At 45.3% G+C, this 12,198-nt stretch overlaps 9 non-coding genes across 9 annotated transcripts; all 9 read left to right on the top strand.

Moving 5' to 3' along the window:
- Positions 1–773: 773 nt before the first annotated feature.
- On the top strand, positions 774–964 carry LOC141159146 (U2 spliceosomal RNA). Its single transcript, XR_012249159.1, has one exon. It is a non-coding gene; the product is annotated as a U2 spliceosomal RNA (small nuclear RNA).
- A 1,122-nt stretch (positions 965–2,086) lies between these two features.
- LOC141159147 (U2 spliceosomal RNA) lies at positions 2,087–2,277 on the top strand. The gene has a single exon (XR_012249160.1). It is a non-coding gene; the product is annotated as a U2 spliceosomal RNA (small nuclear RNA).
- Positions 2,278–3,397: 1,120 nt separating this feature from the next.
- Positions 3,398–3,588, top strand: LOC141159148 (U2 spliceosomal RNA). The gene has a single exon (XR_012249161.1). It is a non-coding gene; the product is annotated as a U2 spliceosomal RNA (small nuclear RNA).
- A 1,116-nt stretch (positions 3,589–4,704) lies between these two features.
- On the top strand, positions 4,705–4,895 carry LOC141159478 (U2 spliceosomal RNA). The gene has a single exon (XR_012249484.1). It is a non-coding gene; the product is annotated as a U2 spliceosomal RNA (small nuclear RNA).
- Positions 4,896–6,013: 1,118 nt separating this feature from the next.
- On the top strand, positions 6,014–6,204 carry LOC141160066 (U2 spliceosomal RNA). The gene has a single exon (XR_012250054.1). It is a non-coding gene; the product is annotated as a U2 spliceosomal RNA (small nuclear RNA).
- A 1,115-nt stretch (positions 6,205–7,319) lies between these two features.
- On the top strand, positions 7,320–7,510 carry LOC141159402 (U2 spliceosomal RNA). The gene has a single exon (XR_012249409.1). It is a non-coding gene; the product is annotated as a U2 spliceosomal RNA (small nuclear RNA).
- A 1,121-nt stretch (positions 7,511–8,631) lies between these two features.
- Positions 8,632–8,822, top strand: LOC141159655 (U2 spliceosomal RNA). The gene has a single exon (XR_012249658.1). It is a non-coding gene; the product is annotated as a U2 spliceosomal RNA (small nuclear RNA).
- A 1,120-nt stretch (positions 8,823–9,942) lies between these two features.
- Positions 9,943–10,133, top strand: LOC141159149 (U2 spliceosomal RNA). The gene has a single exon (XR_012249162.1). It is a non-coding gene; the product is annotated as a U2 spliceosomal RNA (small nuclear RNA).
- Positions 10,134–11,253: 1,120 nt separating this feature from the next.
- On the top strand, positions 11,254–11,444 carry LOC141159150 (U2 spliceosomal RNA). Its single transcript, XR_012249163.1, has one exon. It is a non-coding gene; the product is annotated as a U2 spliceosomal RNA (small nuclear RNA).
- Positions 11,445–12,198: the final 754 nt, after the last annotated feature.

A 12,198-nucleotide genomic window follows, 5' to 3' on the forward strand; every position in this document is an offset into this window, starting at 1 on the left:
TGTTGCACACACACCATCTATTTAGCAAATGCCCTTGTTATCAACAGCAGCCTTTTAAACTCACCTGAGCTAACAGGTATGTGAGCTGGTTACTCTGCTGCGCTTAAAATTTCTTTTTTGGTTTGCTACAATGCCTTTTCTGAAACGTTGTCTCCCTCTGCTGGAACACTGACTTCTTTCATTTAATGCCTGCAGACTATAAAAGAGAAACCAACCCAAAAAGTTTGGTTGATTAGTCTGTGGCATTCTTTTAAACTGTTGCTTATGGCGGTCTCTGTGAGCTTCTCAGTGACATTCAGCCATCCAGGTATCCCGCCTGCAGTAGACGGAATGTGGCAATGGAACGCTGGCTGCGCGTGTCATAATAGGCTCTGAGCCTTTATATACCTGCGCACAGCAGCAGCCACCTTCAGTCTGCTGCTGGACAGCCAGCAGCAGCAGCAGCAGGAGAGGTAATTAATCAGCAACCCTCCTGCTAAGGGTAGACAGCTGCTCGTTCCACCCCCCCCCCCCGCCTTAATTGGTTCTCCTCCCTTCCAACGGTGTTGAGGCGGGTGGGAACAGCCGGGGGTTGAGGGTACTGTGCTAAAAGAGGTGGAATTATGCAGATCTAAAACTCGTGGATTGCAGCAGCAGCAAGCCGAAAAGTGCAGGCATGTGAGGGATCTAGAGGTTGACAGCATGTCTTCTTAACGAGAGTCCAGGTGGCCATCTCCACAAATGGACTTTTCAGAATCCTTGGGTGGCACCGTAGTCGGAAACCAATTCTGGTTATCGCTTCTCGGCCTTTTGGCTAAGATCAAGTGTAGTATCTGTTCTTATCAGTTTAATATCTGATACGTCCCCTATCTGGGGACCATATATTAAATGGATTTTTAGAACAGGGAGATGGAAAAAGAGCTTGCTCTGTCCACTCCACGCATTGACCTGGTATTGCAGTATCTCCAGGACCGGTGCACCCCTTCTTTAATGCAGTTTCTAAAATCAGAAAGAATTGAATTCAATGCTTTTTGTTCATTTGGCTTGTTTGTCGGATTTTGGGATGGACTCTTTGGCTTTGCTTTTCTTCTCCTCATTGGATTTTTCATGTTAAAAGTTGCAGAAGCCAGATGACAAGCTCATTTTGGTTCAACTTCAGCAACTGTGCATTGCATTGCCATGTAATGTAATGCAATGCTATCTATCTAGCTCTCCCTCTATACTTCCTTTTGGATAAACAGACATATTAGGCAAGCATTTTGGAGCTTTCACCTAAATAACTACAGGTGGTGAGATAAGCTGCACAATATAATTGACCTTTCAGTATATTGTTGCACACACACCATCTATTTAGCAAATGCCCTTGTTATCAACAGCAGCCTTTTAAACTCACCTGAGCTAACAGGTATGTGAGCTGGTTACTCTGCTGCGCTTAAAATTTCTTTTTTGGTTTGCTACAATGCCTTTTCTGAAACGTTGTCTCCCTCTGCTGGAACACTGACTTCTTTCATTTAATGCCTGCAGACTATAAAAGAGAAACCAACCCAAAAAGTTTGGTTGATTAGTCTGTGGCATTCTTTTAAACTGTTGCTTATGGCGGTCTGTGTGAGCTTCTCAGTGACATTCAGCCATCCAGGTATCCCGCCTGCAGTAGACGGAATGTGGCAATGGAACGCTGGCTGCGCGTGTCATAATAGGCTCTGAGCCTTTATATACCTGCGCACAGCAGCAACCACCTTCAGTCTGCTGCTGGACAGCCAGCAGCAGCAGCAGCAGCAGGAGAGGTAATTAATCAGCAACCCTCCTGCTAAGGGTAGACAGCTGCTCGTTCCACCCCCCCCCCCCCCGCCTTAATTGGTTCTCCTCCCTTCCAACGGTGTTGAGGCGGGTGGGAACAGCCGGGGGTTGAGGGTACTGTGCTAAAAGAGGTGGAGTTATGCAGATCTAAAACGCGTGGATTGCAGCAGCAGCAAGCCGAAAAGTGCAGGCATGTGAGGGATCTAGAGGTTGACAGCATGTCTTCTTAACGGGAGTCCAGGTGGCCATCTCCACAAATGGACTTTTCAGAATCCTTGGGTGGCACCGTAGTCGGAAACCAATTCTGGTTATCGCTTCTCGGCCTTTTGGCTAAGATCAAGTGTAGTATCTGTTCTTATCAGTTTAATATCTGATACGTCCCCTATCTGGGGACCATATATTAAATGGATTTTTAGAACAGGGAGATGGAAAAAGAGCTTGCTCTGTCCACTCCACGCATTGACCTGGTATTGCAGTATCTCCAGGACCGGTGCACCCCTTCTTTAATGCAGTTTCTAAAATCAGAAAGAATTGAATTTAATGCTTTTTGTTCATTTGGCTTGTTTGTCGGATTTTGGGATGGACTCTTTGGCTTTGCTTTTCTTCTCCTCATTGAATTTTTCATGTTAAAAGTTGCAGAAGCCAGATGACAAGCTCATTTTGGTTCAACTTCAGCAACTGTGCATTGCATTGCCATGTAATGTAATGCAATGCTATCTATCTAGCTCTCCCTCTATACTTCCTTTTGGATAAACAGACATATTAGGCAAGCATTTTGGAGCTTTCACCTAAATAACTACAGGTGGTGAGATAAGCTGCACAATATAATTGACCTTTCAGTATATTGTTGCACACACACCATCTATTTAGCAAATGCCCTTGTTATCAACAGCAGCCTTTTAAACTCACCTGAGCTAACAGGTATGTGAGCTGGTTACTCTGCTGCGCTTAAAATTTCTTTTTTGGTTTGCTACAATGCCTTTTCTGAAACGTTGTCTCCCTCTGCTGGAACACTGACTTCTTTCATTTAATGCCTGCAGACTATAAAAGAGAAACCAACCCAAAAAGTTTGGTTGATTAGTCTGTGGCATTCTTTTAAACTGTTGCTTATGGCGGTCTCTGTGAGCTTCTCAGTGACATTCAGCCATCCAGGTATCCCGCCTGCAGTAGACGGAATGTGGCAATGGAACGCTGGCTGCGCGTGTCATAATAGGCTCTGAGCCTTTATATACCTGCGCACAGCAGCAGCCACCTTCAGTCTGCTGCTGGACAGCCAGCAGCAGCAGCAGCAGCAGGAGAGGTAATTAATCAGCAACCCTCCTGCTAAGGGTAGACAGCTGCTCGTTCCACCCCCCCCCCCCGCCTTAATTGGTTCTCCTCCCTTCCAACGGTGTTGAGGCGGGTGGGAACAGCCGGGGGTTGAGGGTACTGTGCTAAAAGAGGTGGAGTTATGCAGATCTAAAACGCGTGGATTGCAGCAGCAGCAAGCCGAAAAGTGCAGGCATGTGAGGGATCTAGAGGTTGACAGCATGTCTTCTTAACGGGAGTCCAGGTGGCCATCTCCACAAATGGACTTTTCAGAATCCTTGGGTGGCACCGTAGTCGGAAACCAATTCTGGTTATCGCTTCTCGGCCTTTTGGCTAAGATCAAGTGTAGTATCTGTTCTTATCAGTTTAATATCTGATACGTCCCCTATCTGGGGACCATATATTAAATGGATTTTTAGAACAGGGAGATGGAAAAAGAGCTTGCTCTGTCCACTCCACGCATTGACCTGGTATTGCAGTATCTCCAGGACCGGTGCACCCCTTCTTTAATGCAGTTTCTAAAATCAGAAAGAATTGAATTCAATGCTTTTTGTTCATTTGGCTTGTTTGTCGGATTTTGGGATGGACTCTTTGGCTTTGCTTTTCTTCTCCTCATTGGATTTTTCATGTTAAAAGTTGCAGAAGCCAGATGACAAGCTCATTTTGGTTCAACTTCAGCAACTGTGCATTGCATTGCCATGTAATGTAATGCAATGCTATCTATCTAGCTCTCCCTCTATACTTCCTTTTGGATAAACAGACATATTAGGCAAGCATTTTGGAGCTTTCACCTAAATAACTACAGGTGGTGAGATAAGCTGCACAATATAATTGACCTTTCAGTATATTGTTGCACACACACCATCTATTTAGCAAATGCCCTTGTTATCAACAGCAGCCTTTTAAACTCACCTGAGCTAACAGGTATGTGAGCTGGTTACTCTGCTGCGCTTAAAATTTCTTTTTTGGTTTGCTACAATGCCTTTTCTGAAACGTTGTCTCCCTCTGCTGGAACACTGACTTCTTTCATTTAATGCCTGCAGACTATAAAAGAGAAACCAACCCAAAAAGTTTGGTTGATTAGTCTGTGGCATTCTTTTAAACTGTTGCTTATGGCGGTCTCTGTGAGCTTCTCAGTGACATTCAGCCATCCAGGTATCCCGCCTGCAGTAGACGGAATGTGGCAATGGAACGCTGGCTGCGCGTGTCATAATAGGCTCTGAGCCTTTATATACCTGCGCACAGCAGCAGCCACCTTCAGTCTGCTGCTGGACAGCCAGCAGCAGCAGCAGCAGGAGAGGTAATTAATCAGCAACCCTCCTGCTAAGGGTAGACAGCTGCTCGTTCCACCCCCCCCCCCGCCTTAATTGGTTCTCCTCCCTTCCAACGGTGTTGAGGCGGGTGGGAACAGCCGGGGGTTGAGGGTACTGTGCTAAAAGAGGTGGAGTTATGCAGATCTAAAACGCGTGGATTGCAGCAGCAGCAAGCCGAAAAGTGCAGGCATGTGAGGGATCTAGAGGTTGACAGCATGTCTTCTTAACGGGAGTCCAGGTGGCCATCTCCACAAATGGACTTTTCAGAATCCTTGGGTGGCACCGTAGTCGGAAACCAATTCTGGTTATCACTTCTCGGCCTTTTGGCTAAGATCAAGTGTAGTATCTGTTCTTATCAGTTTAATATCTGATACGTCCCCTATCTGGGGACCATATATTAAATGGATTTTTAGAACAGGGAGATGGAAAAAGAGCTTGCTCTGTCCACTCCACGCATTGACCTGGTATTGCAGTATCTCCAGGACCGGTGCACCCCTTCTTTAATGCAGTTTCTAAAATCAGAAAGAATTGAATTCAATGCTTTTTGTTCATTTGGCTTGTTTGTCGGATTTTGGGATGGACTCTTTGGCTTTGCTTTTCTTCTCCTCATTGGATTTTTCATGTTAAAAGTTGCAGAAGCCAGATGACAAGCTCATTTTGGTTCAACTTCAGCAACTGTGCATTGCATTGCCATGTAATGTAATGCAATGCTATCTATCTAGCTCTCCCTCTATACTTCCTTTTGGATAAACAGACATATTAGGCAAGCATTTTGGAGCTTTCACCTAAATAACTACAGGTGGTGAGATAAGCTGCACAATATTATTGACCTTTCAGTATATTGTTGCACACACACCATCTATTTAGCAAATGCCCTTGTTATCAACAGCAGCCTTTTAAACTCACCTGAGCTAACAGGTATGTGAGCTGGTTACTCTGCTGCGCTTAAAATTTCTTTTTTGGTTTGCTACAATGCCTTTTCTGAAACGTTGTCTCCCTCTGCTGGAACACTGACTTCTTTCATTTAATGCCTGCAGACTATAAAAGAGAAACCAACCCAAAAAGTTTGGTTGATTAGTCTGTGGCATTCTTTTAAACTGTTGCTTATGGCGGTCTCTGTGAGCTTCTCAGTGACATTCAGCCATCCAGGTATCCCGCCTGCAGTAGACGGAATGTGGCAATGGAACGCTGGCTGCGCGTGTCATAATAGGCTCTGAGCCTTTATATACCTGCGCACAGCAGCAGCCACCTTCAGTCTGCTGCTGGACAGCCAGCAGCAGCAGCAGCAGCAGGAGAGGTAATTAATCAGCAACCCTCCTGCTAAGGGTAGACAGCTGCTCGTTCCACCCCCCCCCCGCCTTAATTGGTTCTCCTCCCTTCCAACGGTGTTGAGGCGGGTGGGAACAGCCGGGGGTTGAGGGTACTGTGCTAAAAGAGGTGGAGTTATGCAGATCTAAAACGCGTGGATTGCAGCAGCAGCAAGCCGAAAAGTGCAGGCATGTGAGGGATCTAGAGGTTGACAGCATGTCTTCTTAACGGGAGTCCAGGTGGCCATCTCCACAAATGGACTTTTCAGAATCCTTGGGTGGCACCGTAGTCGGAAACCAATTCTGGTTATCGCTCCTCGGCCTTTTGGCTAAGATCAAGTGTAGTATCTGTTCTTATCAGTTTAATATCTGATACGTCCCCTATCTGGAGACCATATATTAAATGGATTTTTAGAACAGGGAGATGGAAAAAGAGCTTGCTCTGTCCACTCCACGCATTGACCTGGTATTGCAGTATCTCCAGGACCGGTGCACCCCTTCTTTAATGCAGTTTCTAAAATCAGAAAGAATTGAATTCAATGCTTTTTGTTCATTTGGCTTGTTTGTCGGATTTTGGGATGGACTCTTTGGCTTTGCTTTTCTTCTCCTCATTGGATTTTTCATGTTAAAAGTTGCAGAAGCCAGATGACAAGCTCATTTTGGTTCAACTTCAGCAACTGTGCATTGCATTGCCATGTAATGTAATGCAATGCTATCTATCTAGCTCTCCCTCTATACTTCCTTTTGGATAAACAGACATATTAGGCAAGCATTTTGGAGCTTTCACCTAAATAACTACAGGTGGTGAGATAAGCTGCACAATATAATTGACCTTTCAGTATATTGTTGCACACACACCATCTATTTAGCAAATGCCCTTGTTATCAACAGCAGCCTTTTAAACTCACCTGAGCTAACAGATATGTGAGCTGGTTACTCTGCTGCGCTTAAAATTTCTTTTTTGGTTTGCTACAATGCCTTTTCTGAAACGTTGTCTCCCTCTGCTGGAACACTGACTTCTTTCATTTAATGCCTGCAGACTATAAAAGAGAAACCAACCCAAAAAGTTTGGTTGATTAGTCTGTGGCATTCTTTTAAACTGTTGCTTATGGCGGTCTCTGTGAGCTTCTCAGTGACATTCAGCCATCCAGGTATCCCGCCTGCAGTAGACGGAATGTGGCAATGGAACGCTGGCTGCGCGTGTCATAATAGGCTCTGAGCCTTTATATACCTGCGCACAGCAGCAGCCACCTTCAGTCTGCTGCTGGACAGCCAGCAGCAGCAGCAGCAGGAGAGGTAATTAATCAGCAACCCTCCTGCTAAGGGTAGACAGCTGCTCGTTCCACCCCCCCCCCGCCTTAATTGGTTCTCCTCCCTTCCAACGGTGTTGAGGCGGGTGGGAACAGCCGGGGGTTGAGGGTACTGTGCTAAAAGAGGTGGAGTTATGCAGATCTAAAACGCGTGGATTGCAGCAGCAGCAAGCCGAAAAGTGCAGGCATGTGAGGGATCTAGAGGTTGACAGCATGTCTTCTTAACGGGAGTCCAGGTGGCCATCTCCACAAATGGACTTTTCAGAATCCTTGGGTGGCACCGTAGTCGGAAACCAATTCTGGTTATCGCTTCTCGGCCTTTTGGCTAAGATCAAGTGTAGTATCTGTTCTTATCAGTTTAATATCTGATACGTCCCCTATCTGGGGACCATATATTAAATGGATTTTTAGAACAGGGAGATGGAAAAAGAGCTTGCTCTGTCCACTCCACGCATTGTCCTGGTATTGCAGTATCTCCAGGACCGGTGCACCCCTTCTTTAATGCAGTTTCTAAAATCAGAAAGAATTGAATTCAATGCTTTTTGTTCATTTGGCTTGTTTGTCGGATTTTGGGATGGACTCTTTGGCTTTGCTTTTCTTCTCCTCATTGGATTTTTCATGTTAAAAGTTGCAGAAGCCAGATGACAAGCTCATTTTGGTTCAACTTCAGCAACTGTGCATTGCATTGCCATGTAATGTAATGCAATGCTATCTATCTAGCTCTCCCTCTATACTTCCTTTTGGATAAACAGACATATTAGGCAAGCATTTTGGAGCTTTCACCTAAATAACTACAGGTGGTGAGATAAGCTGCACAATATAATTGACCTTTCAGTATATTGTTGCACACACACCATCTATTTAGCAAATGCCCTTGTTATCAACAGCAGCCTTTTAAACTCACCTGAGCTAACAGGTATGTGAGCTGGTTACTCTGCTGCGCTTAAAATTTCTTTTTTGGTTTGCTACAATGCCTTTTCTGAAACGTTGTCTCCCTCTGCTGGAACACTGACTTCTTTCATTTAATGCCTGCAGACTATAAAAGAGAAACCAACCCAAAAAGTTTGGTTGATTAGTCTGTGGCATTCTTTTAAACTGTTGCTTATGGCGGTCTGTGTGAGCTTCTCAGTGACATTCAGCCATCCAGGTATCCCGCCTGCAGTAGACGGAATGTGGCAATGGAACGCTGGCTGCGCGTGTCATAATAGGCTCTGAGCCTTTATATACCTGCGCACAGCAGCAGCCACCTTCAGTCTGCTGCTGGACAGCCAGCAGCAGCAGCAGCAGCAGGAGAGGTAATTAATCAGCAACCCTCCTGCTAAGGGTAGACAGCTGCTCGTTCCACACCCCCCCCCCCGCCTTAATTGGTTCTCCTCCCTTCCAACGGTGTTGAGGCGGGTGGGAACAGCCGGGGGTTGAGGGTACTGTGCTAAAAGAGGTGGAGTTATGCAGATCTAAAACGCGTGGATTGCAGCAGCAGCAAGCCGAAAAGTGCAGGCATGTGAGGGATCTAGAGGTTGACAGCATGTCTTCTTAACGGGAGTCCAGGTGGCCATCTCCACAAATGGACTTTTCAGAATCCTTGGGTGGCACCGTAGTCGGAAACCAATTCTGGTTATCGCTTCTCGGCCCTTTGGCTAAGATCAAGTGTAGTATCTGTTCTTATCAGTTTAATATCTGATACGTCCCCTATCTGGGGACCATATATTAAATGGATTTTTAGAACAGGGAGATGGAAAAAGAGCTTGCTCTGTCCACTCCACGCATTGACCTGGTATTGCAGTATCTCCAGGACCGGTGCACCCCTTCTTTAATGCAGTTTCTAAAATCAGAAAGAATTGAATTCAATGCTTTTTGTTCATTTGGCTTGTTTGTCGGATTTTGGGATGGACTCTTTGGCTTTGCTTTTCTTCTCCTCATTGGATTTTTCATGTTAAAAGTTGCAGAAGCCAGATGACAAGCTCATTTTGGTTCAACTTCAGCAACTGTGCATTGCATTGCCATGTAATGTAATGCAATGCTATCTATCTAGCTCTCCCTCTATACTTCCTTTTGGATAAACAGACATATTAGGCAAGCATTTTGGAGCTTTCACCTAAATAACTACAGGTGGTGAGATAAGCTGCACAATATAATTGACCTTTCAGTATATTGTTGCACACACACCATCTATTTAGCAAATGCCCTTGTTATCAACAGCAGCCTTTTAAACTCACCTGAGCTAACAGGTATGTGAGCTGGTTACTCTGCTGCGCTTAAAATTTCTTTTTTGGTTTGCTACAATGCCTTTTCTGAAACGTTGTCTCCCTCTGCTGGAACACTGACTTCTTTCATTTAATGCCTGCAGACTATAAAAGAGAAACCAACCCAAAAAGTTTGGTTGATTAGTCTGTGGCATTCTTTTAAACTGTTGCTTATGGCGGTCTCTGTGAGCTTCTCAGTGACATTCAGCCATCCAGATATCCCGCCTGCAGTAGACGGAATGTGGCAATGGAACGCTGGCTGCGCGTGTCATAATAGGCTCTGAGCCTTTATATACCTGCGCACAGCAGCAGCCACCTTCAGTCTGCTGCTGGACAGCCAGCAGCAGCAGCAGCAGCAGGAGAGGTAATTAATCAGCAACCCTCCTGCTAAGGGTAGACAGCTGCTCGTTCCACACCCCCCCCCCGCCTTAATTGGTTCTCCTCCCTTCCAACGGTGTTGAGGCGGGTGGGAACAGCCGGGGGTTGAGGGTACTGTGCTAAAAGAGGTGGAGTTATGCAGATCTAAAACGCGTGGATTGCAGCAGCAGCAAGCCGAAAAGTGCAGGCATGTGAGGGATCTAGAGGTTGACAGCATGTCTTCTTAACGGGAGTCCAGGTGGCCATCTCCACAAATGGACTTTTCAGAATCCTTGGGTGGCACCGTAGTCGGAAACCAATTCTGGTTATCGCTTCTCGGCCTTTTGGCTAAGATCAAGTGTAGTATCTGTTCTTATCAGTTTAATATCTGATACGTCCCCTATCTGGGGACCATATATTAAATGGATTTTTAGAACAGGGAGATGGAAAAAGAGCTTGCTCTGTCCACTCCACGCATTGACCTGGTATTGCAGTATCTCCAGGACCGGTGCACCCCTTCTTTAATGCAGTTTCTAAAATCAGAAAGAATTGAATTCAATGCTTTTTGTTCATTTGGCTTGTTTGTCGGATTTTGGGATGGACTCTTTGGCTTTGCTTTTCTTCTCCTCATTGGATTTTTCATGTTAAAAGTTGCAGAAGCCAGATGACAAGCTCATTTTGGTTCAACTTCAGCAACTGTGCATTGCATTGCCATGTAATGTAATGCAATGCTATCTATCTAGCTCTCCCTCTATACTTCCTTTTGGATAAACAGACATATTAGGCAAGCATTTTGGAGCTTTCACCTAAATAACTACAGGTGGTGAGATAAGCTGCACAATATAATTGACCTTTCAGTATATTGTTGCACACACACCATCTATTTAGCAAATGCCCTTGTTATCAACAGCAGCCTTTTAAACTCACCTGAGCTAACAGGTATGTGAGCTGGTTACTCTGCTGCGCTTAAAATTTCTTTTTTGGTTTGCTACAATGCCTTTTCTGAAACGTTGTCTCCCTCTGCTGGAACACTGACTTCTTTCATTTAATGCCTGCAGACTATAAAAGAGAAACCAACCCAAAAAGTTTGGTTGATTAGTCTGTGGCATTCTTTTAAACTGTTGCTTAAGGCGGTGTCTGTGAGCTTCTCAGTGACATTCAGCCATCCAGGTATCCCGCCTGCAGTAGATGGAATGTGGCAATGGAACACTGGCTGCGCGTGTCATAATAGGCTCTGAGCCTTTATATACCTGCGCACAGCAGCAGCCACCTTCAGTCTGCTGCTGGACAGCCAGCAGCAGCAGCAGCAGCAGGAGAGGTAATTAATCAGCAACCCTCCTGCTAAGGGTAGACAGCTGCTCGTTCCACCCCCCCCCCCCGCCTTAATTGTTTCTCCTCCCTTCCAACGGTGTTGAGGCGGGTGGGAACAGCCGGGGGTTGAGGGTACTGTGCTAAAAGAGGTGGAGTTATGCAGATCTAAAACGCGTGGATTGCAGCAGCAGCAAGCCGAAAAGTGCAGGCATGTGAGGGATCTAGAGGTTGACAGCATGTCTTCTTAACGGGAGTCCAGGTGGCCATCTCCACAAATGGACTTTTCAGAATCCTTGGGTGGCACCGTAGTCGGAAACCAATTTTGGTTATCGCTTCTCGGCCTTTTGGCTAAGATCAAGTGTAGTATCTGTTCTTATCAGTTTAATATCTGATACGTCCCCTATCTGGGGACCATATATTAAATGGATTTTTAGAACAGGGAGATGGAAAAAGAGCTTGCTCTGTCCACTCCACGCATTGACCTGGTATTGCAGTATCTCCAGGACCGGTGCACCCCTTCTTTAATGCAGTTTCTAAAATCAGAAAGAATTGAATTCAATGCTTTTTGTTCATTTGGCTTGTTTGTCGGATTTTGGGATGGACTCTTTGGCTTTGCTTTTCTTCTCCTCATTGGATTTTTCATGTTAAAAGTTGCAGAAGCCAGATGACAAGCTCATTTTGGTTCAACTTCAGCAACTGTGCATTGCATTGCCATGTAATGTAATGCAATGCTATCTATCTAGCTCTCCCTCTATACTTCCTTTTGGATAAACAGACATATTAGGCAAGCATTTTGGAGCTTTCACCTAAATAACTACAGGTGGTGAGATAAGCTGCACAATATAATTGACCTTTCAGTATATTGTTGCACACACACCATCTATTTAGCAAATGCCCTTGTTATCAACAGCAGCCTTTTAAACTCACCTGAGCTAACAGGTATGTGAGCTGGTTACTCTGCTGCGCTTAAAATTTCTTTTTTGGTTTGCTACAATGCCTTTTCTGAAACGTTGTCTCCCTCTGCTGGAACACTGACTTCTTTCATTTAATGCCTGCAGACTATAAAAGAGAAACCAACCCAAAAAGTTTGGTTGATTAGTCTGTGGCATTCTTTTAAACTGTTGCTTATGGCGGTCTCTGTGAGCTTCTCAGTGACATTCAGCCATCCAGGTATCCCGCCTGCAGTAGACGGAATGTGGCAATGGAACGCTGGCTGCGCGTGTCATAATAGGCTCTGAGCCTTTATATACCTGCGCACAGCAGCAGCCACCTT

The sequence above is a fragment of the Phyllobates terribilis genome, unplaced genomic scaffold, assembly GCF_046119375.1.
Source record: "Phyllobates terribilis strain yellow unplaced genomic scaffold, ASM4611937v1 Scaffold_8__6_contigs__length_399053987, whole genome shotgun sequence".
NCBI classification, from domain to species: Eukaryota; Metazoa; Chordata; class Amphibia; order Anura; family Dendrobatidae; genus Phyllobates; species Phyllobates terribilis.